Here is a 26,102-nt window from a genome sequence, read left to right as displayed (position 1 = left end):
ACTAAAATTGAACAAAAAAAGGAATTTAGATTTTGAAGTCAAAATGGAACCGATCGATTTGTTTCGATTCAGTTAAATCTTAAACGGACGATTTGCAATTGCAATTCTAAGCGACACCCTTGGTCTTACTTGTGGTTTAAGCTTGAGTTTTCGTTTTAAGTCTGAATTGATACCTTTATTAAAAAGTCTTATGGGAGAAGGTCGGACTCCGGATTATGGGAATGAGTTTCTTCTTCTTCTCCTCCTCCTCCTCCTATTTCATTTTCTTACAGAGAGGGGACTAGTCTGGACGCTCTCTTTCAAGAATCATGGAGGAGGTAGGGTTTTAATTTAATTCACTTCAGTGTTTTGTCTGGGCGATGCAGAGATGACTATTGCTCTGACGGAATCGGCTTCTCAATTCAAATTCAGATCGGATCGGTATCGGCGATACAAATAGGCGGATTCTCAATCTGATTCATCGATTTTTTTTAACCTTGACTACCCTACATAAATTCGAAGTAGTCACAGACTCGATGTCATTATCAACATCTCAGCAATTTAGAGATTGCTTGTGTATTTCGACCAGACAGGACCAAGGATTCAAAAATTGATAAATCGCATTGGTTAGATTCCGTTTTTTTGTTCCCCCGTTTTGGATGGGATATTCACCGGCAGAGTCCCCCGATTTCTGTCATTTAAACCGATGCTAGGGTTAATCGGATCGATTCCGGCTGGTTCCAATCCGATTTGAATCAGAATTGGCAGGACCGATTCCGTCACCGATTCCTGATTTTTAAACCTGGACATGACTCTTCTTCGGGAATTCCAACCTCGTCTCTGTTGAAACACATCTTCTCTAGGGGACCCTTTCCTCTTTACCTTTTAAAAGTAAGATTCCGGGATTCCGGAATCCCGCTTATGTATACACGGTGGGCCCCACTGTGCACACATGGGCGGTGCTGCGCCGCATGATGCGCACAACACCACCCCCAAGTACTGGGGACGATAATTTTCCCCCCTCCTTGTTCTCAACGGATTGACATCTGCAAGGACGCTGAAAACACAGCCCACATTTGGATAAGAGATTCATAGCGAGAGAGAACCAAGGTAATCAGGCTTAATAGGTTTAGTTTGGGTTTAAAAATCTCCCTCAAATCAATATGAAAATCTTAATGTTGGCTTGAATTGATTGGAAACATGACAGATCAATCTTAAATGCTTTGAGATGGGCAATGGTATCCTGTTTCTTGATCTTTTCAACGGTCTGTGAAACAATGATACTTAATGTTTATTTATTTTGTCTCTCTTGTTATGAAGATCTCATCTGATAATATTGATTCCACCATTTACTCTGACATAAACTGATATTGAAACCATACCAGTTGCTTGCATCTCACTGGTAATTAAGCTTAATATGAGTTGATCTTTAGGCAAAGTTGCTAATTATTTTGTATTTTCTCCCTATTCTTTAAATGTAGGCTGAAGTTGCTACTATGACCTCATTATATTTTGGGTAAATTACACGTCACCCCCTGGTTTTCAAACGAAACTCAGATCACCCCCTGGTTTTTGAAAAAACTCAAATCACCCCCTGATTTAGATCCCAATATGATAAATTAGTCCCTACTATTAGTTTTATGTTGTTAAGTGATGATGTCAGCCAGTTAAATAAATTTAAATCCCTAAACTACCCTTGACCAATGTTGAAGATGAAAGAAGGGTAATATTGTAAATTTAATTCTAATGTTTTAGTACAAGGGTAAAATAGTCCTTTCACACCAATAACTAATAGCTAGCAGACTAACACTATTACTGTAGAGAGGGTGATTTTATTTTTTTTTTAAAACCAGGGGATGATCTGTGTTTCGTTTAAAAACCAAGGGATAACGTGTAATTTACCCTTATGTTCTTCTTGTTGGGAAATGTAACAATTACAAAATTGAATTATTTGTTTTAGCTATTAGGCAAAATTTGTCTATTAATTAGTATGTATATCTTCCTCTATCACCGTGCTTGCCTTCAGCTCAATGTGAACTGTGAAGCTACATCTCCCATAATGGTCTGGAAGATATGTTATTGCATCCTTTAAACTATTATGCTGATTTACAGGAACCAAGAACTTAGCTTTCATTTATTCATTCGAGGTGGCTCTATCATTCTTATCTTCAGCCTTTTTATACTTCCCATATCACCAAAATTGACAAATCCAAATTTATTCAATTTGGAATCATTTGTATGACTTTTCTTTTCTTTTTCTTTAGGTACTTTAAGTCGTTTATAATACTCTAATAGAGCAAATAATGGTTTTGAAAGTGAAAAATATATACTGACAGAATGCAAAAATTCCCGTGTAGATAAAACAATCCATTCACAAATATAAAGTCTGATGCTCTTCAAGTGAAAAATATATATTGACAGTATAAATTTGAATTACCAAATATAATGTTACAATAAAAAAAAAGGGTATACCCAGTGCACAAGGTAATCACCACTGCGGGGTCTAGGTGATTCAAATTCATCACCAAATAGGGCTTGTTTGCTTAGGAATAAGTCTAGGGTTGGATATTCCACTTCTCAATGGCTAGATCATGGGCATCCTATGGGAATTCTTCTCCATTGGGTCAGTCCTAGAACTATCTATGGTTCTGGGCTTACTCGAAGTTCTTTGGTGGTTGATATTCTTGATCCAGCTGGTTGGGCTTCCCTGTCCTCCTCCAGCCCAGTGCTTAATAATATTTGGAATATCTTGCCTTCTATTACTAGGAGACCCTACAATAGAGGAGATTATGTTCCAATGCAGTCCTTTCTTCGACATCGGCATATTGCAGTCTCCCCCAGTTGTGGTCTTTGTTGGAATGCGGTTGAGGATTCCAACCACCTTTTCTTTGCTTGCCCTTTCTCCTCCTCTATATGGAAAGGCATCCTTGCAAAATACTGGACAAGAAAGATTCTTCATTTTGATAGAGAATGGGTTTGGGTTGATATGACTTTCGGTGGCCACTCCCTCTGTAACACAGTTGGAAAGTTGGCTTTTTGTGCAGTCATTAATCATATTTGGATGGAACGTAATATCCGAAAATGGACTACCAAATATCGATCTCATCAATAGATTTGGGATTCCATTTCTTTTGAAATCAAAGCTAAACTTAGTTCGGTTGTACCCTCCACTTGTATTGATACCCCCAAAAAACAGGCTTATTGTTGTATCCTTGGGTCTTTCCTCTATCTCTCTTCGAGCATCCGACTCTGCTGTTTGAGTCTTATGGCTCTTTTGCTTTTTTGTTTTTTTCTTCTCCTCTCACTCCTAATTTGAGGGTTGCTGTATTTCCTTTTTCCTCTTTAGAAATGAATTTTTTTATTCACCCCAAAAGAAAATAAAAAAGTCTAGGGTGGGTACTTGGGTTATATAAACGTTGAGCCTTTGATCCCATAGATTTTCTATGAAATAAACCACTTTTATAAGTCTAAAATATGGGTAATTAGGTTGCAGACAAGATGAAGTTTTAGTTCTATACTTAGTTTTATTTGTATGTAATTAGTGGTCATGTGATTACTTAAGTGACCATGTGACTTAGTTAAGTGGTCATGTGACCATAGTTGGTACGGCGTTTAGGCGACCCAAGGCGTTGAAGAGGGGTCAAAATCAAGTCGACACCAAATAGGCGACCAAGGTGCCCGCCTAGGTGCCCAAGGCGCCTAGGCTACGCCTTGACAACTATGCATGTGACTATTTAATTGTTATTTAAGTTGAGTTGGATTAGGACTTTATAAGTCTAGCCATGTTTTGAGTCTTTTTCCTTTGTTATTTCACTATCCTTGTTAGTTTAGGTTACCTAATAGATTAAGAATTGTATTAGGCCTTCCTTTTTAATGTAGGAGTTTGTTTTTGAGTCTTTTATATAAGGATGTAAGAGGGTAAGCATTGTAGACGAATTTTGATATTAATGAAAGCTTTTGCTACTCTTCTTCCCAACTGAAGATTTTGTACTTGTGTTTGATCAAGGCTGGTGATATTGGTGTTTGATCTTATTGACATTGTGCGGTGGAAAACTCGGGTGGTTCGTTGGTGGGATTAGTGTTTGATTCAATCGACACCTTGCGGTGTAAAGGCCGGGTGGTTCTTTGAAGCTCTCATTCAAGTTTTTAGTTCAAGTTTTGATTTTTATTCAAGTTCTTCAAGTATTCAAGCTACAGCCTGAAACGAATTAATAAAAAAAAACCTATGACAAAACAGACTACTGCTCAAAGAGACCTTTTACATAAAATATAAGATCGAAGTTCCCTTCACAAGGAATTCCTTCACAGATGTGTGTCAGTGAGTGCCTTGGGATGGGAATCGGGAATGGCGGGAGGGGTATTTTCCATGGGGGGGGAGTAATTAAGACCCGAGGATGGTGGGTGAACCCTCCTCCATATATGGTTGGTGGAATACTTTCCCCTAAAATATATTCGATTAGCCCAAAAGAATACAAATGATCTCCTTGGTAAGTAAAAAGAAAAGGACAAAATAGAGGAAGAATAATAAACAACCACCACCTCAAGCGATAGTTCTACGAATACAACTCGATAGAAAGATCCCAATAGATTACAACATGAAAATTTATCCTCTCAAGTGCGGTGTACTGCCCAGTTCACCACACATAAGAATCAAACCGTCTACCCAACACTTGAGAGGATAAAAAGACATCAATGCCCATGTTTTTACAGGTGGATACCCTTTGTCCATTAGGAAATTTTCAACTACCTATTCTCCTGTTCTATGTAAGATTATTGAACTACCACCATCAGAAGGTGGGGTCCCCATAAGGGAGGGGACAATGGGGAATAAGAGGGTGTCAAACATCCGACGGGAGGAGAGTCAAACAAGCGACCTCTCCCAAGACTTAGGCCAATGGTCAACTGCAATTGACAACCACCACCACGCCAACAGGCGTTTTCTGCTCAATTACACTTAAACAACCCACATCATGTTATCTTTCTTATCTTCATCCTTTTTATACTTCCCCATTATTGGAAAACACATTCCTCCATAAACTAATTTTGATGATAACAAACATTGAGATTAATACTAATGCTCCAATCTTTAAGCAAGCCTCATAGTCAGACGTTGGAAGATATCAAGCACCTAGGAAGGACTCGATCAACGAAGCTCACAATAAAAGAATTAAAGAAAATAAGAAGCTTGAAGATTGAAGAACACCAGTAAAGAAGACCATGAACTCACACTCACAAGACAAAGAACCTTCAAGAAGATTCAAGTGCACATAAAACACATTCTGTACACGTGCATATCACATTGAACACACATTGTATTCACATGTTAGAGACCCTAGGAGGAACTCGTTCCCATGCCCTAGACTCAAGAAACATGGCCATAAATGTTTTAGACAAAGCCCCATAAAGTCCCAAACAAATCGGGCCAAGAAGCACTTGACAGACAGTTAAAAATAGGACAAACTGTTTGTCGATCGACCTACAGCAATTAAAAGTCACAAGCCTGATTCTAGTGACCTGTCGGTCGATCAGTCGACAGAACTGCAGGTTGACCGACACCTATAGGTCGATCCATAGGTCAACCGACAATCGATCGATTGCCCCAAAATTGGCTTTAACGGCTAGTTTTTTACAATCGACCGACAAGTTTTATAAGTCGACCAACAGGCTAAAAATATGACTGTTTTATATCCGTTGGAGAACAAACTCACTCCAACTTTTGACTTTATAAAAGACATCCAAACAAGAAACAAAATACATCTTTTGATAGAAAAAGTGCATAGTACATTTGTGAAAGTGAAAAAGTGTAAATTTGTTATTGAGCCAAGTTATTCAATTCAAGCTCTTCAAAGAAATCTTACTAAGCTCTCATCACTCCACTTTCTCCAATTTATACCTTCAAGGAGAATCATTTAGGAGATTCAAGGTGCATCATTCTCATTCATATCATTGTGCATCATCACTTAAAGGGTAAAAGTGTCACTACTCTTTGATAGGTATTTATACCAAACTTTCTATTGTATTTGATTGTTTATGCTTTTGAATTGATAAAGCATTGTTGTATTAATCTAGACCGTAATTAGATTAGTACAAGGACCCTCTCATCTATAAGAGATTGAAGGATACTCTTGTCCTGGAACTAAGATTGTAAGGATCTTCTTATCCTGTTAAAAAGAGTTATAAATGTCTATTGTATTGAAAGGAAAATACTAGTGGAATTCTCTCAAGGTTGAGAGGAGTGGATGTAGGTTAAGTTAGTCGAACCACTTTAAATCTTATGCCTCATTTGCTTTCATCCTTTTATATTGCTATAATCAATCTAAATGTGTGACTAATCGAAAAAGAGGCAAAATCAACTAGTGGTAACCCACTCATCCCCCTCTAGGTTACCCAACAATTGGTATCAGAGCGAGACCTCAAAACTAAGATCATATTTATCTTTATATTGTGCTTAAAATGATCCATGGCATCATCATCATCTACACACCAAATTAAGGGATTCAACACTTCTAGGCCATCATACTTCGATGGTGAAGAATTTACCTATTGAAAGTGTAAGTTCAAAAACTATGTGTATGCTCATGATATTGATGTATGGACTGTAATTGAAGAGGGACCCCTCCAAATCACAAAAGAAGTTGAAGGAAAAACTGTAACTAAGGAGAAATCTGAATGGACACCATCGGATGAAACACACATGCAACAAAACTACAAAGCTATTGCATTTCTACAATGTACTCTTAGTGAAAAGGAATTCAATAGAACTAGTATGTGTAGCACAGCTAAAGAGATGTTTGATACTCTTGTGGTTACCTATGAAGGAACATCACAAGTTAAACAACTCAAAATTAACAAGCTTATTCATGAATATGAATTGTTTAAAATGCTTGATGATGAAAGTATTTCTAACATATTTACTAGATTCACTAACATTGTCAACAAGTTGAAAAGCTTAGAAAAGGAATACACCAAAGTGGAGAATATAAGGAAGATCTTGAGATCACTACCCTCCAAGTGGAGACCAATGGTGACCGCCATCAAATAAGTAAAAGATCTAGAGGTCCTACACATGGATGAATTGATGGGTACTTTACAAACCCATGAAGTTAAACTCCTTGAAGATGATAAAGTTGTGGAAGTAAAAGAACCAAGGAGAAATATCATCGCACTCAAGACCTCTTGTGAATCCAAAGAAGAAGAAAGCGATGAAGAGGATCTAGAGAAAGAAATCTCTCTACTCATAAGAAAATTTCTAAGATTCCTAAGAAAAAGAGGAGAAAGATTGAACAAAGGACAACCATAAAAAAAAAATAAAGGTAAAACACTCAAAGGAAAAATCTTTCAATACCAACAAGGATATTGTGTGTTATGAAAGTAGAAAGCCCAGACATTTCAAAATCGAGTGCCCCAAACTAAAAGAAAATGAAGGAAAGGAAAGTAGAAAAAAAAAGGCTTGCACCGCTGAGATATCATGGGACTCAAGTGATAGTGAAGAAGAAAATAATGAATCCAAAGAAGAGACTGTCAACTTGGCACTAATGGCTCACAACAATGATGATAACGAGGTAAACTCTCTTTATCATAGCTCCTTGTCGGTTTGCAATAATGATTTAGAATATGAAGAACTTCAAAAGGTCTTTGAAGAGCTTTATGATGTAAGTCTTCAAGAGGAAGCTTCTAAAAAGGCCTTAGAAAAGGAAGTAGTCAATCTTCTACATAAAATTGATGAGTTGACTTCATATGCACACAACCTAGAAAAAGAAAATAAGAATCTAACCTCCACATTGCACACCTTCACTAAAGGTCAAAAGACCTTAGATACATTGCTAGGAACCCCACAAAAGGGACCTCAAAATAAAGAAGGTCTAGGCTATGATGGTAAAAGACCACATCAAGCTAAAGAAAAAGGAAAGATAAGAACTCCAAAATGGAGAAAACCAAACCAAAATCTAACCTCACATCCTATTGTATGTGAAAAATGTCATCTACACGGGCATGAAACTTGTATCGGTGTCTATGTTGATGGCAAAGTGATATATAAAGAATCGGATACTAAAAGAAAGCATCATGCATTCTATTACACTTCTCAAAAGAAGACCAACAAACCTCAAAGAGAATTTGTGCCCCAAAGGTCACAAAGGCAATACCCCAGGCCTAAGTCATATCAACCATATAGGCAAAATGCTTCATATATACCATATGCACCCCCAAAGACCTCAAAATCACTACAGGCCAAGAACACAATAAAGACCATAAATGATAAATAGGCTAAACACTTACACTAGGGTCTGTGATCACCAAAAGCCCTATATCAACAATAGGTCTTACACATCACAAAAATATTATGCTCCATATAGATACTATGAATTCCAAGGACCAAGAAGAACCCAAAGATCATATGGACATCAAAGACCTACACCTCACACACCTACAACACAAAATCATACTTCTAGAAGAGTTTGGATACCTGAGGGTATGATCGATCCTAACTTTAATGGACCCATGAGATTATGGGGACTAACATATGATTGATTCTTTTTGTAGGTATGCTTGAAGAGCAAGGAAGCAATCGAATGATATATTGATAGTAGATGCTCCAAGCATATGACGGCTAACCCTAATCTATTCACCAAGCTAAATAAGCAAAATGGAGGAATGATGACATTTGAGGATAATAGCAAAGAAAAAATAATTCGCATCGGTGAAATCACCATTGAAAGTACAATCATATCCAATGTATGCCTAGTTGACAATTTAAAGTATAATTTGCTTAGTGTAAATCAACTATATAATATAGGATATAGTGTGATTTTCAAAATCTCCTATTGTTTAGTGAAAAACTCGAATGATAAGACTATCTTGAAAAGAATTAGAAAAAATAATATCTATATTTATTTATTGGATGAAGCTAATTCTAGTAATACATGTCTTATGTTAAATGATGTTGATCCCTACCTATGGCATAGAAAATTAGGATATGTTATTATAAAAGTAATTAAGACTATTGCATCTAAGAATTTGGTTAGAAACTTACCCAAACTTAAATTTGAAAAAGATCATGTATGTGATGCTTGTCAAAGAGGAAAACAAACCAAAGTATTTCATAAGTCTTAAAATGAAGTGTCTACCACTAGACCCCTAGAACTATTACACTTGGATTTGTTTGGACCTATTACCACACCTAGCCTAGGCGGTTCAAAATACACTTTTGTAATAGTTGATTTTTCTCACTTCACATGGACTCTATTTTTAAAATATAAAGATGAAGCCTTTGATGAATTTGCATCTTTATGCAAGAAAATATAAAACCAAAAGGGATATCTCATAACAACCATTAGAAGTGATCATGGAGGAGAATTTGACAATCTCAATCAATTTGGGAATTATTGCTATGAGCAAGGCATAACTCATAACTTCTCCGCTCCTAGAACACCTCAATCCAATGGGGTGGTTGAAAGAAAGAATAGATCACTCCAAGAGACCGCTAGAACAATGATAAATGAATACTCTCTTCCTAAATATTTTGGGACCGAAGAGGTCAATACGACTTGTTATGTGTTAAATCATGTCCTAATTAGACCTATATTACTCAAAACACCCTATGAATTTTATCATAATAAACTACCTAAGGTTGATTATGTTAAAGTGTTTGGGTGTATATGCTATTTATTGAACACTAAGGATAACTTAGAAAAATTTGATGCTAAAGCCGATGATGGCATTTTCCTTGGATACTCTTCAAATGGTCGAGCCTATAGAATCTTCAACAAGAAAAGCTTGATTATTGAATAATCAAAGAATATAAAATTTGATGAATCTCTTCCCAAAGAAAGACACAAGCCATTGGTTGATGATGATGATACCTTTGTTGAAATTAGGGAAAGCATAAAAAAAAATTTCTAAGGGAACCCGATGACCAACCAAAGGATCTACCCAAGGAGGTTAGACCTTGGAAAGACCATCCCTTAGATCATGTCATCGGAGACTTAGACAAAGGAATCCAAACTAGATCTAAAACTCAAGACATTTGCAATACTGTTGTCTTCATATAAAAAATTGAACCTAAAAACATAAAAGAAGTCTTGGAAGATAGTGATTGGATTGTAGCTATACAAGAAAAACTCTACCAATTTGAAAGAAACAATGTTTGGGAGCTTGTCCCAAGACCCAAAAATCATTCTATTATAGGAGCCAAATGGGTGTTTAGGAACAAACTTGATGAGGATGGCTCAATCATTAGAAACAAAGCTAGATTAGTTGCCAAAGGGTATAATCAACAAGAAGGGATAGATCTTGATGAAACCTATGCACTGGTAACAAGATTGGAATCTATTAGAATGCTACTTACTTTTGCATGTCACAAAAATTTCAAACTATACTAAATGGATGTCAAAAGTGCATTTCTAAATGGTTTTATCATGGAGGAAGTATATGTTGCACAACCTCCCGGATTTATGGATACAAAACATCTGGATTATGTCTTCAAACTTCATAAAGCTTTATATGGACTCAAACAAGCTCCTAGAGCTTGGTATGAGAGATTATGTGAATTCTTAATCCAAAGTGGATTTCAAATGGATAAGGTTTATACAACTTTATTTGTTAAACATAAAGGAAAAGACTCTATTATTATGCAAATATATGTTGATGATATTATATTTGGATCTATCAATGAAAATCTTTGTGTTGAATTTAGCAAATGCATGAGTGATGAATTTGAAATGAGCTTGATGGGTGAACTAAATTTTTTCTTAGGACTTCAAATTAAGTAAACAAAAAATGAAATCTTTATATGTCAAACTAAATACACCAAGAAATTTCTCAAGAAATTTAATTTTGATGGACAAAAGTCATCTAGTACCCCCATGAGTACCTCTTTAAAGCTATCTAAAGATGAGGAAGACACTCACATAAATCCTACACGCTATAGAGGCATGATTGGCAGCCTTCTCTATCTCACTGCTAGTAGGCCAGACATCATGTTTAGCGTGTGTGCTTGTGCTAGATTCCAAGCTAACCCAATGCAATCCCACTTTAGTGTCGTTAAAAGAATTTTTAAATATCTTAAAGGTACTACAAATGTAGGATTATGGTACCCAATGAATCAAAATTTTGATTTAATAAGTTTTTCGGATGCCGACTTTGCCGGGTGCCATATTGATCGCAAGAGTACAAGTGGTATATGCTACTTCTTAGGATCTTGCTTGGTTTCTTGGTTTAGCAAGAAACAAAATTCTGTTGCTCTTTCCACTACTGAAATCGAGTACATTACGGTCGGTAGATGTTGTGCCGAAGTCCTTTGGATCAGGCAAACTCTCCTAGACTATGGGATACATTTAGATTCATCTCCAATTAATTACGACAATACAAGTGCAATCAGTTTAAGCAAAAATCTCATTCTCCATTCAAAAGCCAAACACATTGACATTAGGCATCATTTTCTTAGAGACACAGTTCAAAAAGGAAAAATTATTCTAAAATACATTGAAACTGAGAAACAACTCGCAGACATCTTCACCAAACCATTAAATGAAGAGAGATTCTGCTACTTGAGGAGAGAACTTGGGATTTGCAACCTTTTTGAGTAGTTCTAAATCCTCAAAAAGCCCAAAAATCAGACTGCTAGCAAAAATCTGGGTTAAAAACTCAAAATCCTTTGTTTTTGGCCTGTCGGTCGACCGACAGACTCGTGTAGGTCAACCGACACAAAAAAATCTGTTATAAAAACCAAAACCGAAACTCATTTGCTCATTACCCTTCCCTCTTGTCCGGTTTCCCTTTCTCTCCAAAACACTCCCTCCTAGTGTTCTAAGACAAACCCTAGCCAAATCCCTTGAGATTTCATCAAATCCAAACCCCAAATCACTCTTCCTACTCATTCTACCCACTTTCAACCCAAAAAATCTCTATATTTCTCTAATCTCTAAAACCCTAGGTTCCAAATGGCTTCACAGCAAAGCAAGGGCAAGCAACCAAAGAAGAAAGCCAAAGTTGGGGAGAGCTCTACAGCATATGACAAGTCTCTCTTCATCTCAGAGGAAGCCTCCATTCTCTGGGGAAGGTTTGAGAAGAGAAAGGTGAACAAGGAAAGAACTGTAAGAGTTTCTCAATTCCTTAACTATGAAATTGAAGAATATTTTAAATATTTAGGTTAGGAAAATACCTTAGTCTATATTGTTCCCTGCTATCCTGACATTGTCAGACATTTCTACTGTAATCTTAGAACCCAAATGGTGAATGATAGGCTTGTCATCATATCCCTAGTTAAGGGTGTTCCCATCATGTTTACTTATGAAGACCTAGGGAAAATCATGGGAATTCCCACCTTTGGAGACATGAGATACCTTCCTCCCAAAGGGGATGCCAAGACCTTTATGAATATAGATGAAGTCTATGAACCAATCATGAAAAACTTTGTTGGCTTTGAACCAACTATTAAAGCCATTGAACTTCTTGAACTACCTAGACTGATTAGCTTCATTGTAAGCTACAATATCCTGCCCAAAGGAGGTCATAGGGACCAAGTCAATCCCTTTCAGGCCTATATCACTTGGTGTCTTGTCACTGTCAACCCTATCAATCTCCCATACTTGATCATGAAGACCATGGAGCACTGTGCAGTACCTCATTACAGGGGGAACCTTCCATATGGCAAACTCATAATTGCCATCCTTAAATTCCATGAAGTGGATCTCTCTGGGGAATTCATTGACCCCAAGATGCTTGACATTGACTCATCCACAATCAAGAAGATGAACCTGGGTTTTGTTGATGCTCCTACTTCGCTACAAGCTCGAAGGAAGCGAGCTACTCAACATGTCACAAGTGAAGAAGAAGATTCACAAGAAGAGGCAGATAGTGAGGATGAAGACTATGTTGGTGAACCTTCAGGAGACTATGTCACTAGAGATGAATTTTCAAGCTTTCAGTAACAACTTGATACTCGCTTGAAGGGCTTTGAGGATCATTTCACCTCCATCCACCAAGATCAAGAGGAGATTCTTTGCATCCAAAGGGAGAACCAAGTGATCCTGCAGCGTCTCAATCTGTATTTCTTTCCTCCTCCTCCATAGTAAAGATGGTTGACATTACTAACTCTATATTAGAACTCTTGATATGTACTTTTGTGGCACACCTTTTTGGAACCTCTAACTTGTGGCACACTTTTGAAACTTGAAACTTCTAATTTGCAGCATCCTACACCTTATTGTGCAATGATGTTTTTAGTATTAATACTTTAATTGGCTTAATATTCCTTGCTCTCTATTCTTCTAACCATACAGGAAGTCATTTCCTTAGGGGGAGCCACCCTAAGACTATTTTTGCTTGTTCTTGATTACTAGCACTGGCTCAGGGGGAGCCAATCATGTTCTCCACCTCCTTTTTGTGTTGACAAAAGGGGCAGAAGTTATTGTAATTCAAATATTCATATTATCTATGACAATATGATAATGCATATTTATCAATATTATGTATGATAATATGATAATGCATATTTATCTTGAATTGTGATAATGCATATTTATCAATATTATGTATGATAATATGATCATGCATATTTATCTTGAATTGTGATTCAAATATTCATATTATGTATGATAATGCATATTCATCTTGAATTACATGCCTACAAAGAATAATGCATATTTATCTTGAGTCACATGTTTGTCATCATCAAAAAGGGGGAGATTATTGAAAAACACATTCCTCCATAAACTGATTTTGATGATAACAAACATTGAGATTAATACTAATGCTCCAATCTTCAAGCAAGCCTCATAGTCAGACGTTGGAAGATATCACGCACCTAGGAAGGACTCGATCAACGGAGCTCATAATAAAAGAATTAAAGAAAAGAAGAAGCTTGAAGATTGAAGAACATCAGTAAAGAAGACCATGAACTCACACTCACAAGACAAAGAACCTCCAAGAAGATTCAAGTGCACATAGAACACATTCTATACACATGCATATCACATTGCACACACATTGCATTCACATGTTAGAGACCTTAGGAGGAACTCGTTCCCATGCCCTAGACTCAAGAAACATGGCTATAAATATATTAGACAAAGCCCCATGAAGTCCCAAACAAACCGGGCCAAGAAGCACTTGACAGACAGTTAAAAACAGGACAAACTGTTTGTCGGTTGACCTACAGCAATTAAAAGCCACAAGCCTGATTCCAGTGACCTGTCAAGTGCAATCGACAGAACTGCCAGTCGATCAACACTTGTAGGTCGATCCATAGGTCGACCGATAATCGATCGACAGCCTCAAAATTGGCCTTAATGGCTAGTTTTTCAATGGTTAATTTTTTACGGTCGACCGACAAGTTTTATAGGTCGATCGATAGACTAAAAATATGAATGTTTTATATCCGTTGGAGAACAAACAAACTTCAACTTTTGGCTTTATAAAAGACATCCAAACAAGAAACAAAACACATCTTTTGATAGAAAAAGTGCATAGTACATTTGTGAAAGTGAAAAAATACAAATTTGTCATTGAGCCAAGTTATTCAATTCAAGTTCTTCAAATAAATCTTACCAAGCTCTCATCACTCCACTCTCTCCAATTTATGCCATCAAGGAGAATCATTTAGGAGATTCAAGGTGCATCATTCTCATTCATATCATTGTGCATCATCACTCAAAGGGTAAAAGTGTCACTACTCTTTGATAGGTATTTATACCAAACTTTCTATTGTATTTGATTGTTTACCCTTTTGAATTGATAAAGCATTGTTGTATTAATCTAGACCATAATTAGATTAGTACAAGGACCCTCTCATCCATAAGAGATTGAAGGATACTCTTGTCCTAGAACTAAGATTGTAAGGATCCTCTTATCCTGTTAAAAAAAGTTGTAAATGTATCATTTCCCCACCTATTGTATTGAAAGAAAAATACTAGTGGAATTCTCTCAAGGTTGAGAGGAGTGGATGTAGGCTAAGTTAGCCGAACCATTATAAATCTTATGTCTCATTTGTTTTCATCCTTTTATATTGCTATAATCAATCTAAGTGTGTGACTAATCGAAAAAGAGACAAAATCCACTAGTGGTAATCCATTCACCCCCCTCTAAGTTACACAACACCCATATCACCAAAATTGGCAAATCCTAATTTATTTAATTTGGAATCATTTGTATGACTTTTCTTTTCTTTTTCTTTAGGTACCGTTTATAACCTCTAATAGAGCAAATAATGGTTTTGAAAGTGAAAAATTTATACTGACAGAATGCAACAATTCCCCTGTGTAGATAAAACAATCCAATCTGATCAATCCATTCACAAATAAAGTCTGATGCTCTAAGTGAAAAATATATATTGACAGTATAAATTTGAATTAACAAATATAATGTTACAATAAATAAAAAAAGAGAAATTTATGAAACACCCCCTGAAAATGGGCTGATACTCAGATCACCCCCTGCATTAGAGCCCTATACTAAAATTAGACCCTACAGTTAGTTAACTGTTGAAGTCAGCTAGTTAAATTTTTTGAAAACCCTAAACTACCCTTGAGAAGAGTATAATTACTATTTTACCCTTAGATCTTAAAACCCAAAAAATATACTCTTTTTTTTTTCTCTTAATTAAAATAAGGAATCGGAGAGGGAATATTCCCTCTCCTTCTTCCCCAAATTGCTAAACCGAATGGAGTTAGGGTTTGAACTACCCTGATTCAATCCCCACCTCTGCAATTCATGTTCCAAATAGTGTATGAGTTCAAGGCCTTCTCTCTCATCTCCTCTTCCTTCCGCCTCATAGCAAAATCCTTAGTTTTGCTTGCTTGATTTGTTTAAATCTATCACAACTTTTCCACTGTTCTTCAACAGTGTTCAACTTTTTTTTTTCTTTTCTAAATATTATAGTTGCACCTTAAGCCTAATTAAAGAGCTTCTTACTTTTGCAGAACTGAGGTTTCGAGGCCCTTCTTTTGAAGAAGGAAGATTTTTTAGAAAACTATCAGTTTTGTTGTACGTTTGGATCTTTGTGTCTTCTTCTTCTTTGAATTGTTTTTACAGATTCAAATGACCCATTTGAATTCAGAACAAGAAAAGAGTCTTTTTTCTTTTTTTTTTTTTTTTTTTTTTGTTTACTAAACAGTGGAACAAAGTGATTCCAATTTATAAAACATCTCTGCAACTGATCTGAGTGAACAGTAGTAGTAGTAGTTTTATAAGATCAGTGAACAAAGGCCCTTACTCTATTTTCTACAATTTGAACTAGGCCATTCTATAATCTAATCTACAATCTATCCCCATCAAACAGAACAGGAACCAAAATTGAATCTTTAAAGTCCTAAACTTTAAACAGTAAAATCAAGATTTGTTTTTTTTTTTTTGGCTTGGTTGACCTGAATAATGAAATTAACCCAATTGCCATCTCAATTCGATGGATTGAAACAGAACTGAAAGAGAGATTTCGAGGGAGGGATTTCAGAAGAGAAAAATCAGGGAGAGAGAGTGAGAAAAATCAGAGAGAGGATCATTCTTAGAGAAGAGAGATTTCAAGAGAAACAAAAAGAAATCGAGAAGAAAAGAAACGGAGGATCAAAAGAAAACGCCTTCGCCGTTACATCTGGATCTGCCTCAACTCCAATTTTGCCATGAACAAACAAACGAAAATCTACAGCCGAGAAGAAGAAGGGGCGGCAGATGCAGCAGTTAGGGTAGGGGTGAAGCCGTGAAGGATGAGGGTTTGGACCTGCAATCACCCCCTGGCCACCCGATGGCTGCCACCGTGAACAGAGACGGAGATGGCGTTGAGCAATGGGCACGGGTATCACCGTTGGGCGTCAGCTAGGGTTCGAGAAAACACAAGATGAGAAGAATAGGAAAGGGTAGTATGGTAAATTTAATTTTAATGATTTAGTACAAGGGTAAAATAGTCCTTTTACACCAATAACTAACAGCAGACTAACACCGTTAGTGTAGAGGGGGTGATCTGAGTATCAGCCCATTTTCAGAGGGTGTTTCGTAAATTTCCCAAAATCAAAAAGGTATACCCAGTGCATAAGGTAATCACCACTGCGGGGTCTGGGTGATACAGATTCATCACCAAATAGGGCTTGTTTGCTTAGGAATAAGTCTAGGGTTGGGTACTCCACTTCTCAATGGCTAGTTCATGGGCACCCTATGGGAATTCTTCTCCATTGGGTCAACCCTAGAACTATCTAAGGTTCTGGGCTTACTCGAAGTTCTTTAGTGGTTGATATTCTTGATTCGGCTGGCTGGGTTCCCCCGTCCTCCTCCAGCCCAGTGCTTAATAATATTTGGAATATCTTGCCTTCTATTACTAGGAAACCCTACAGTAGAGGAGATTGTGTTCCAACGCAGTCCTTTCTTCGACATTGGCATATTGCGGTTTCCCCCAGTTGTGATCTTTGTTGGAATGCGGTTGAGGATTCCATCCACCTTTTCTTTACTTGCCCTTTCTCCTCCTCTATATGGAAAGGCATCCTTGCAAAATACTGGACAAGAAATCGTAAGATTCTTCTTTTTGATAGAAAATGGGTTTGGGTTGATATGACTTTTAGTGGCCACTCTCTCTGTGACACGGTTGGAAAGTTGGCTTTTTGTGCAGTCAATAATCATATTTGGATGGAACGCAATATCCGAAAATGGACTACCAAATCTCGATCTCATTAATAGATTTGGGATTCCATTTCTTTTGAAATTAAAGCTAAACTTAATTCGGTTGTACCCTCCACTTGTATTGATACCCCTAAGAAACAGACTTATTGTTGTATCCTGGGGTCTTTCCTCTAGCTCTCTTCGAGCATCTAACTCTCCTGTTTGAGTCTTATGGCTCTTTTGCTTTTTGTTTTTTCTTCTCCTCTCACTCTTAATTTGAGGGTTGATGTATTTCCTTTTTCCTCTTTGGAAATGAATTTTTTTATTCATCCAAAAAAAAAAAAAAAAAGTCTAGGGTGGGTACTTGGGTTATATACATGTTGGGTCTTTGATCCCATGGGCTTTCTATGAAATAAACCACTTTTATAAACCTAAAATATGGGTAACTAGGTTGCTGACAGGATGAAGTTTTAGTTCTATACTTAGTTTTATTTACATGTAATTAGTGGTCATGTGATTACTTAAGTGACCATGTGACTTAGTTAAGTGATCATGTGACCATAGTTGGCACGGTGTTTAGGCGACCCAAGGCATTGGAGAGGGGTCAAAATCAAGTCGACACCAACTAGGCAACCAAGGTGCCCAAGGCGCCTAGACTATGCCTTGACAACTATGCATGTGACTATTTAATTATTATTTAAGTTGGATTGGATTAGGACTCTATAAGTCCAGCTATGTTTTGAGTCTATTTCCTTTGTTATTTCACTATTCTTGTCAGTTTAGGTTACCTAATAGGTTAAGAATTATGTTAGGCCTTTCTTTTTTAATGTAGGAGTTTGTTTTTGAGTCTTTTATATAAGGATGTATGAGGGCAAGTATTGTAGACGAATTTTGATATTAATGAAAGCTTTTGCTACTCTTCTTCTTAATTGATGATTTTTTACTTGTGTTTGATCAAGGTTGGTGGTATCAATGTTTGATCTGATTAACATTGTGCGGTGGGAAGCCCGGGTGGTTCATTGGTGGGATTGGTGTTTGATTCAATTGACACCTTGCGGTGTGAAGCCCAGGTGGTTCTTTGAAGCTCTCATTCAAGTTTTTAGTTCAAGTTTTGATTTTTATTCAAGTTCTTCAAGTATTCAAGCTGCTGCCTGAAACGAATTAATAAAAAAAACCTATGACAAAGCAAACTACTGCTCAAAGAGACCTTTTACATAAAATATAAGATCGAATTTCCCTTCACGAGGAATTCCTTCACCGATGTGTGTCAGTGAGTGCCTTGGGATGGGAATCGGGAACGGTGGGATGTGTATTTTCTGTGGGGGAGAGTAATTAAGACCTTAGGATGGTGGTTGAACCCTCCTCCATATATGGGTGGCGGGAAACTTTCCCCCTAAAATATATTCAACAAGCCCAAAAGAATAAAAATCATCTCCTAGATAAGTAAAAAAGAAAAGGAAAAAATAGAAGAAGAATAATAAACAACCACCACCTCAAGCGGTAGTTCTACGAATACAACTCCATAGAAAGATCCCGATAGATTACAACATGGAAATTTATCCTCTCAAGTGCGGTGTACTGCCCAGTTCACCATACATAAGAATCAAACTGTCCACCCAACACTCGAGAGGACAAAAAAACATCAATGCCCATGTTTTTACAGGTGGAAACCCTTTGTCCATTAGGAATTTTTCAAGTACCTATTCTCCCGTTCTATGTAAGATTATTGAACTACCACCATCAGAAGGTGGGGTCCCCATAGAGGGAGGGGACAATGGTGAATAAGAGGGTGTCAAGCATCCGATGGGGGGAGAGTCAAACAAGCAACCTCTCCCACGACTTAGGCCGGTGGTCAACTGCAATTGACAGCCACCACCACGCCAACAGGCGTTTTCTGCTCAATTACACTTAGACAACCCACATCATGTTATATTTGTAGAGTAGTTATCTTCTCAGCTTTATGTGTTTGCGGGCTTTTCAAAAGCCCAATTTCTTGTAATCCATGCTACAGAGAGAATCCACCATTCATCAGATTTGTTTGTGATATTTATAATCTAGCCGGTTAATCCAAGAAGGCACCAACCACTCGAAATTTTACGAAGATGTTATTACCTTGATAAAATTCATGTGAAATACTAGTAGGTGGTTACTAAGGAGTAAGGACATGCATTTGTTATGAGCAACTTCTAACCCAAAATCATCATGCATTATTAACATGATATTTGTTTGTATTACTCATTGCCCTTAAATATTTACAAGACATTATTTTTTTTTTTTCAGTTTGCCCTTCTTCATCCGGAACAGAATTAATTATGATGATGAAACTTCAAATGATAAGACTAATTAAGACATTGGAGTAAACCAATTATAGGAATTTATTTAGTAAGTGTATATTTGCGATATGTAGGCCTGTAAACGGATCGGATTCGGCTCGGATACGGATCAGATGTAATCGGATTCAGATATTTCCTGGTCAAATACGGATACCTTTAAATGGATTCGGATGCGGATCGAATTTGGATTTTCGACCATCCGTTTACACCTCTGCCTTGTGTAACCCAAACCTTCCTCCCCCTAGTGGATACAATTCACTCTCAATCCATAGTTTTAGATCATGATTCTCTTTTCCTCATATTCTAGAACCTGTTGAATCTTCAAAAACCCTCAAGATCGTTATTTACTTAATTTTTTATAATTAAGTATTCGGATTCGGATTTTTATCGGAGTATTCGGATTTTTTTCCGGATATCTCTAACCGAATACGGATACCCCTAAACGAATACGGATGCGGATCGCATTCGGATTTTCGGTTATCCATTTGCAGCCCTATTTCATATGACCTTTAAGATTACTTATTTTTTAAAATCACTCAATGTCATCTTATTCTTTTTCTTTTTTCAGTATTGTGTTGAGATCTTCACATTACAAGAGAAATTTCAACAAACTACAACAAAGATGGACTCATAAAAGGTTTCATATCTTATCCGATGCAAATGGAGAACCATTTTAGGCTAAATTAAAACTAATCTCATGTTGATTGCGATACTAGTTTCATTGTTTTTTACTGCTAAAAATCTTTATGAAAATTTTGAGTTTTTTAGTTTTGCTTTGGTTTTTGGAAAATTTTCTAAATCCTGCCCATTTTATAGCAATCGGTGTCTTAAACAGGGTTTCATTTTCTCTGTTTGATGTTTTCCCTCCTTGGCTAGGGGATACTCTTAAGACCTTGCACCCAAATTAAGAAAAAGAAACAATCACAAAGCCGGGGACAAAATCAACAATCTAATTGGTTTATTGCCCAATGTTCCACAAAGAAGCCATGGTCCCACCCTACTTCAACCCAGTTGGCCTGATATTCCTCATTTCCTCAAACCAACAGGTGTAGGAACTACTCGGGAGTCAGGCTCAGGAAAGAAGACCCTCAATCCTTGACCAATCCCTTGCCAAATCCAAGCCCTCCTTTTCTCTTCAGCTAGATTCCTTGCCTTGACATTTACCTCTTTTTAATCTTTGATATTTAAATTTAACTAAAATATTAAGGCCCATTAATATGGTCACTGCCCTTGTTCACTCATCACTCCAATGTGGAATAGAATTGATCAATCAATCAAAAAGAAATTAATGTGTCAAATTAACATGAAATTGCACAAAAATTTAACCTAAAACTTTATTATGTCATGACAATATCTCCACTTAATCTGAGTTCTACTAAATTGTCATATTTTCAGCCAAAATTTTTCATATGGTAGATTTACTCAATGTGCTAAATGGTTAGATTTTAGTTTTTGTTAATACATATTCACTCAATCTAAACAAAGCTGCCAACCTTTATCCCTTGTATTAACCAAAACTACTATTCACCTTATTTCTAAACTCATTCTAGTTCTTATACAAAAATTATTAAATTGTACAAGGAAATGTTTCTTGGAAGACCAACTTAGAAGATTTTCCTGTATGGCCTTATTATCTACCACATGACAAGTTAATTGAGGCCTACGGTTTCTTGATCACATGTCAAATTTCTTCCAAAATAGAATTTCCATGCTACAAATAAAGTCTTGGAAACCCATTAACAAAACAAAACTAAAATGTCACCATAAAATTTTAATTTCTGATACATTCTTCTCCCTCTTTTTAAGGATCTTTGAAAAAATAACAAAAATGTCCTCTAACCTTTCAAGTACAATAAAGAAGACCTTTTTTTTTTTGGGGGGGGGGTGACATGTCCCTAAGTGGGTTAGGTTGGACGAACACCAAACATTTAGACATCCCAACCAATTTCAACCTCGAAATATTGGTTTTGATAACCTATAAGTTATAAGTGTAATTGATTGGATCACTGGTTTCAATCAAAGTAATAAACAAATGGCGGAGGGGATGTACAAGCTACTAACTTTTATTGGCACCTTATGAAAGTCAAAGTTTCATTAGTAAAATATTGTTGGATCAGGTAGCATTTGGTAAGCATTCTTGGAATGCATTCTAAGTCAATTTCATATTCTCGGATGATAAAAAATAGTTGTTTTCATCGTCCAAGAATGCAAAATCAACTTAAAATGCATTTCCATTCACTGTGGGACGAGAGAGGGCCCTCTGGATGATATTTTGGGAACATACTAAAAGCCTACAGAGTTTGTAAACCCTAGGAGGGTGGGTGAACTGTCCTTTATGGGTAGAGGAAAACTTTCTCCTTGAATATTTATCGATCTAAATAGACTATTCATTTAGAATGATAGGTTTCCTTTCACCCCTGAAGAAGAAGGAAGAATTCCATCATCATGGGTGAAGTGATCTCATGATTAAACTCTTTTGTTGTCATTACTCATTACACTCTCACTACCTATTGGAGAAGTCAAAACTACCCTCTCTTGTGTCCATCTAACGGTTAAGGAATTCCTATTTCACCATAGATGAAGGGAAACTCAGTTCATTGGTCAGCTACGGTTCAAGGTATTTGTATCATATCCGCCGTATCGACCTATACATATTGGTATCCTCGGTACCCGATAACGATACTATAGCAAAGGTATCCGTATAAAGAGGGTAAATGATCCAAAAAACCAAAGTATAAGTATTTTAAGGCTAAAATAGTTTGATCTAATCCAATACAATCGATCCGTATCAACATCGGTATCAGTATCGGCCAAAACCGATACAAGTGTCGATTCTGATCATAATCCAATGGTTTTGGTGCGAAGGTTACACTTCGATGGTTTGGCCTTTTAAGCCGTGTGGAGGTTCTTGGTCAAATTGATGGTTTTGGCCTGCATTTAAGTAAGGCTTTCCTTACCTGATGATCCTATCTGAATTTCCAAGATAGGATGGCCTCACAGAGGGAAAAACCTAAAATTAGAGGTGGAAAAAAAATTAAGATTTTTTATTTGATGAGATTTTTATTTCTCTGATCATGGTTAATTAGAATTTTAGTTTGAATAAATGCAAGGGTTTGGCTCAATCAAACCATCCTATTAGTGACATTGTTTCCAACTTTTTTACAACTACAAATGTTGTGCAAAGAAATTGAACAGGTTAAGTAGTTGTAGATGACCAGTATCAACTGAGGGGTTAATCTGTACATGCTATGTGTTACAAAAGGAGTATGCAACAGTTGCAGCAATGTGGTTGCACTTTCTTGCATCAGAGGAATGTCATCCAGACCAGTTTACAGTATGATTAACTCTATTTTCTTATAATTTGAATGATTATAAGATAATCATTGTATTATTCATATTGCATTTCATTACCTGATTCATTTTTTCTTCATAGACTCAACCTGAGCACTCAAGTTGTTCAAGGGATTTGGATAATGTCCGAAGACAATCAAAGGAAGGAGAGGCTCTTTTTTTCACTTTACCTTTGAAATTTTGAACTCCCAAGTATTGCATAGGCTAATGAGCAAACAAGGATGCCCAAAATGTCAACAGTTAACTGTCTTTTTGTTGGAGCCAGATTTTCCAAGAATAATTTACTCTCTCTAAGATGATATGTTGCCAAAACAAGCTTCATATTTAGTAAGTAATTATTTGATATTCCTTAGACACCTGGAAGTTGCATTCAAGAATACAAATATGTCATTTGCAAAAAGAAGGCAAGAAAGAATTTTCATACCCGCTAGGACTGTTTGTTTGATGGAGAGGATAGAGTGGGAATGTTTTGGGACTGGGTCCAGTGTAGTGGGTTGGGGAACAAAGGTGGTATTTTTACTTTTACCAAGAACAGTAACCAAAGTCCATCTAATTTGGTGGGACTTTGAATAGGATAGGGGTGAGATTTTCAAATGCCACGTCAGCAGACAAAGTATTTAATGTTGTTCTTTGAGTTTTTGTATTTTCACCACCCCGTTAACCAAACAAGGTTGGGGTGGGATTTTAAAGTCACATTTTATACTCCCAAACTTTACTGAATGCAAGCCTTAATAGTATTAAAGATACGCAACTGAGAGAGAAACAAATCTCTAAAAGTAGCTATGGCAATACTTGTAGTTTCAGGTCTGAAAGTTGATTACAAACTCAAGATAGTAGCGGGCTTTCGGATCTGAGCTAGGAAGATTGAATCGCCCTAAGGTGGGGGAGTCTTAACCCTAAAGCCTAAAGAACAAGGGCTTTTGAGAGAAGAGATCAAACCAGAAGTTGGGGCTGCTACTACCGGCCAGCAGAACAGGGCAACAGAAAATTCGCTGGGAAGAAGAAGATGCAAGGGAGAGAAGGAACATTTCTGGTTACAAAGCGTAATATCTAAGCTATGTTGGCTTAACTTTCTAAACTCTAAGCAGCGATCTTCTTGGGAGATTTGGATTGAGAAGCCTTCTCACTCTTTTCGCTCTTCTCAGACTTCTTAGGCAACAAAACAATGTGGTTATTCCACTGTTAGAAAAAATCAAATAGAGAAGGAACTTGTATTCTTCTTTGAACACGTACTCGTTATCTCAAAGGAGATATTTGCTCCCCCACGACAAAAAATCACCTTCAGGACTCAACAAAGCAATAAAAGAGAGACAAAGAATATCTTTGAGAGACACTGATTGCAAAAGAGAGAGATAATTCGTTTGAACACTGCACTTCCATTTTATAGAAGTGAAGCACCTCTTCTGAACAGACATATCTGTCCACTTTGTATTTAAACCATTAGATCGATTGCCACACGATCTAACGGTCCAGATTAAACATAGATGAAGTTGTTCACAACAGTCATATCATATCAAACATGACCGTAGGATCTTCTAATCCGACGGATCTGATCACGTCAAAAATCAACGTACCAGATCAGATTTCTTGCATCGCGATGCAAAGTGCTAAGTGCGTGGGTACGCCACTAACGCCTCTATGGCCCACCACCACGTGCGTGCTCAGACAGCTATGCCGTCCCCGCATATACCCCGTAGAATGTCTCCCTTATCCGGATTAACTTAAGAGATAAAGAAGGTAATATAATAAATACCATTTATAACTCTTGTAGTTTTCTGATGTGGGACTAAAGTTAAAATAACATAATATTTATTTAATCTCTCATCTTATTACAATCTATCTAACAACCACCGCTAGCAATGGTGACCCCACCAAGCAATCTCCCTAGTTCCTCGTCGTTCCTCACAACGAGCAGCAGATGCCTTGGTATGATCCTAGTCTTCTTGTTATCTCTCGATGCATTCCCAGCCAATTCCAGAACCTCAGCGGCTAGATACTAGAGAACGGCAGCGAGGTAGATGGGAGCACCGATTCCTACCCTCTGTGCGTAGCGACCTTTCTTCAAGAAACAGGCAACACGACCAACCGGGAATTGCAGTCCGGCTTTAATGGACTTCGAAACTGCCTTCTTCCTGTCACCACCTTGTTTGCCTCCTGCTCCCTTTGCAGTTTTGCCGCTCTCCATTTCTGAATCTGCTTCTGGAACTGAAAACACTCACTTATTGAGAGAAGAGAACCCAAAAATAGAACGAGAATCGAATATGGTTTAAAGCGAAATCTCAATTTTGCTGATTTCTAATTTCGATTTGAGGATTTAGAGAGCATGGGCGTGATACGAATGGACCATAGGGCTAGGGATAAGCAGAGGCGGTGGTGGTGGTGCTGCCAACAGAGTTGCAGGAAAGGGGTGGGGTTTATTTAGGTTGAAGATGAAGGAAGAGTAGTATTGTAAATTTAATTCTAATGTTTTAGTACAAGGGTAAAATAGTCCTTTCACACCAACAACTAACAGAAAACTAACATCGTTACTGTAGAGGGGGACGGATAAGTATTTTCAAAAACCAAGGGGTGTTTTGAGTTTCGTTTGAAAATCAGGGGGTGAAGTGTAATTTACCCTATTATAAATTACGAATAATATAATACATAATATATTATTATATTATATCTAATATTATTTATATATATTATATATGAAATATCATTTATATTATAGTATAATATGGGCAAGAAGATGGTTGAAGGGAATCCCTTTACTCACCAATTAAAATTATTTACTCGTAGGTAGTTACCAAACGGTTTCCAATTATGTACTCTATTATATCTAATGGTTACCAAACGATTTTTTTTTTTTATCAAAAC

General features: G+C 36.9%; 1 pseudogene; it reads right to left on the bottom strand.

The window, feature by feature from the left end:
- Nucleotides 1-1,295: 1,295 nt before the first annotated feature.
- Nucleotides 1,296-25,448, bottom strand: LOC122643621 (annotated as a pseudogene).
- Between the last annotated feature and the right edge of the window lie 654 nt (nucleotides 25,449-26,102).

This window comes from Telopea speciosissima, chromosome 10 (assembly GCF_018873765.1).
Source record: "Telopea speciosissima isolate NSW1024214 ecotype Mountain lineage chromosome 10, Tspe_v1, whole genome shotgun sequence".
Taxonomy (NCBI): domain Eukaryota; kingdom Viridiplantae; phylum Streptophyta; class Magnoliopsida; order Proteales; family Proteaceae; genus Telopea; species Telopea speciosissima.
The sequence above is the reverse complement of the archived record's forward strand: the minus strand, read 5'-3'. Positions and strand labels throughout refer to the sequence as shown.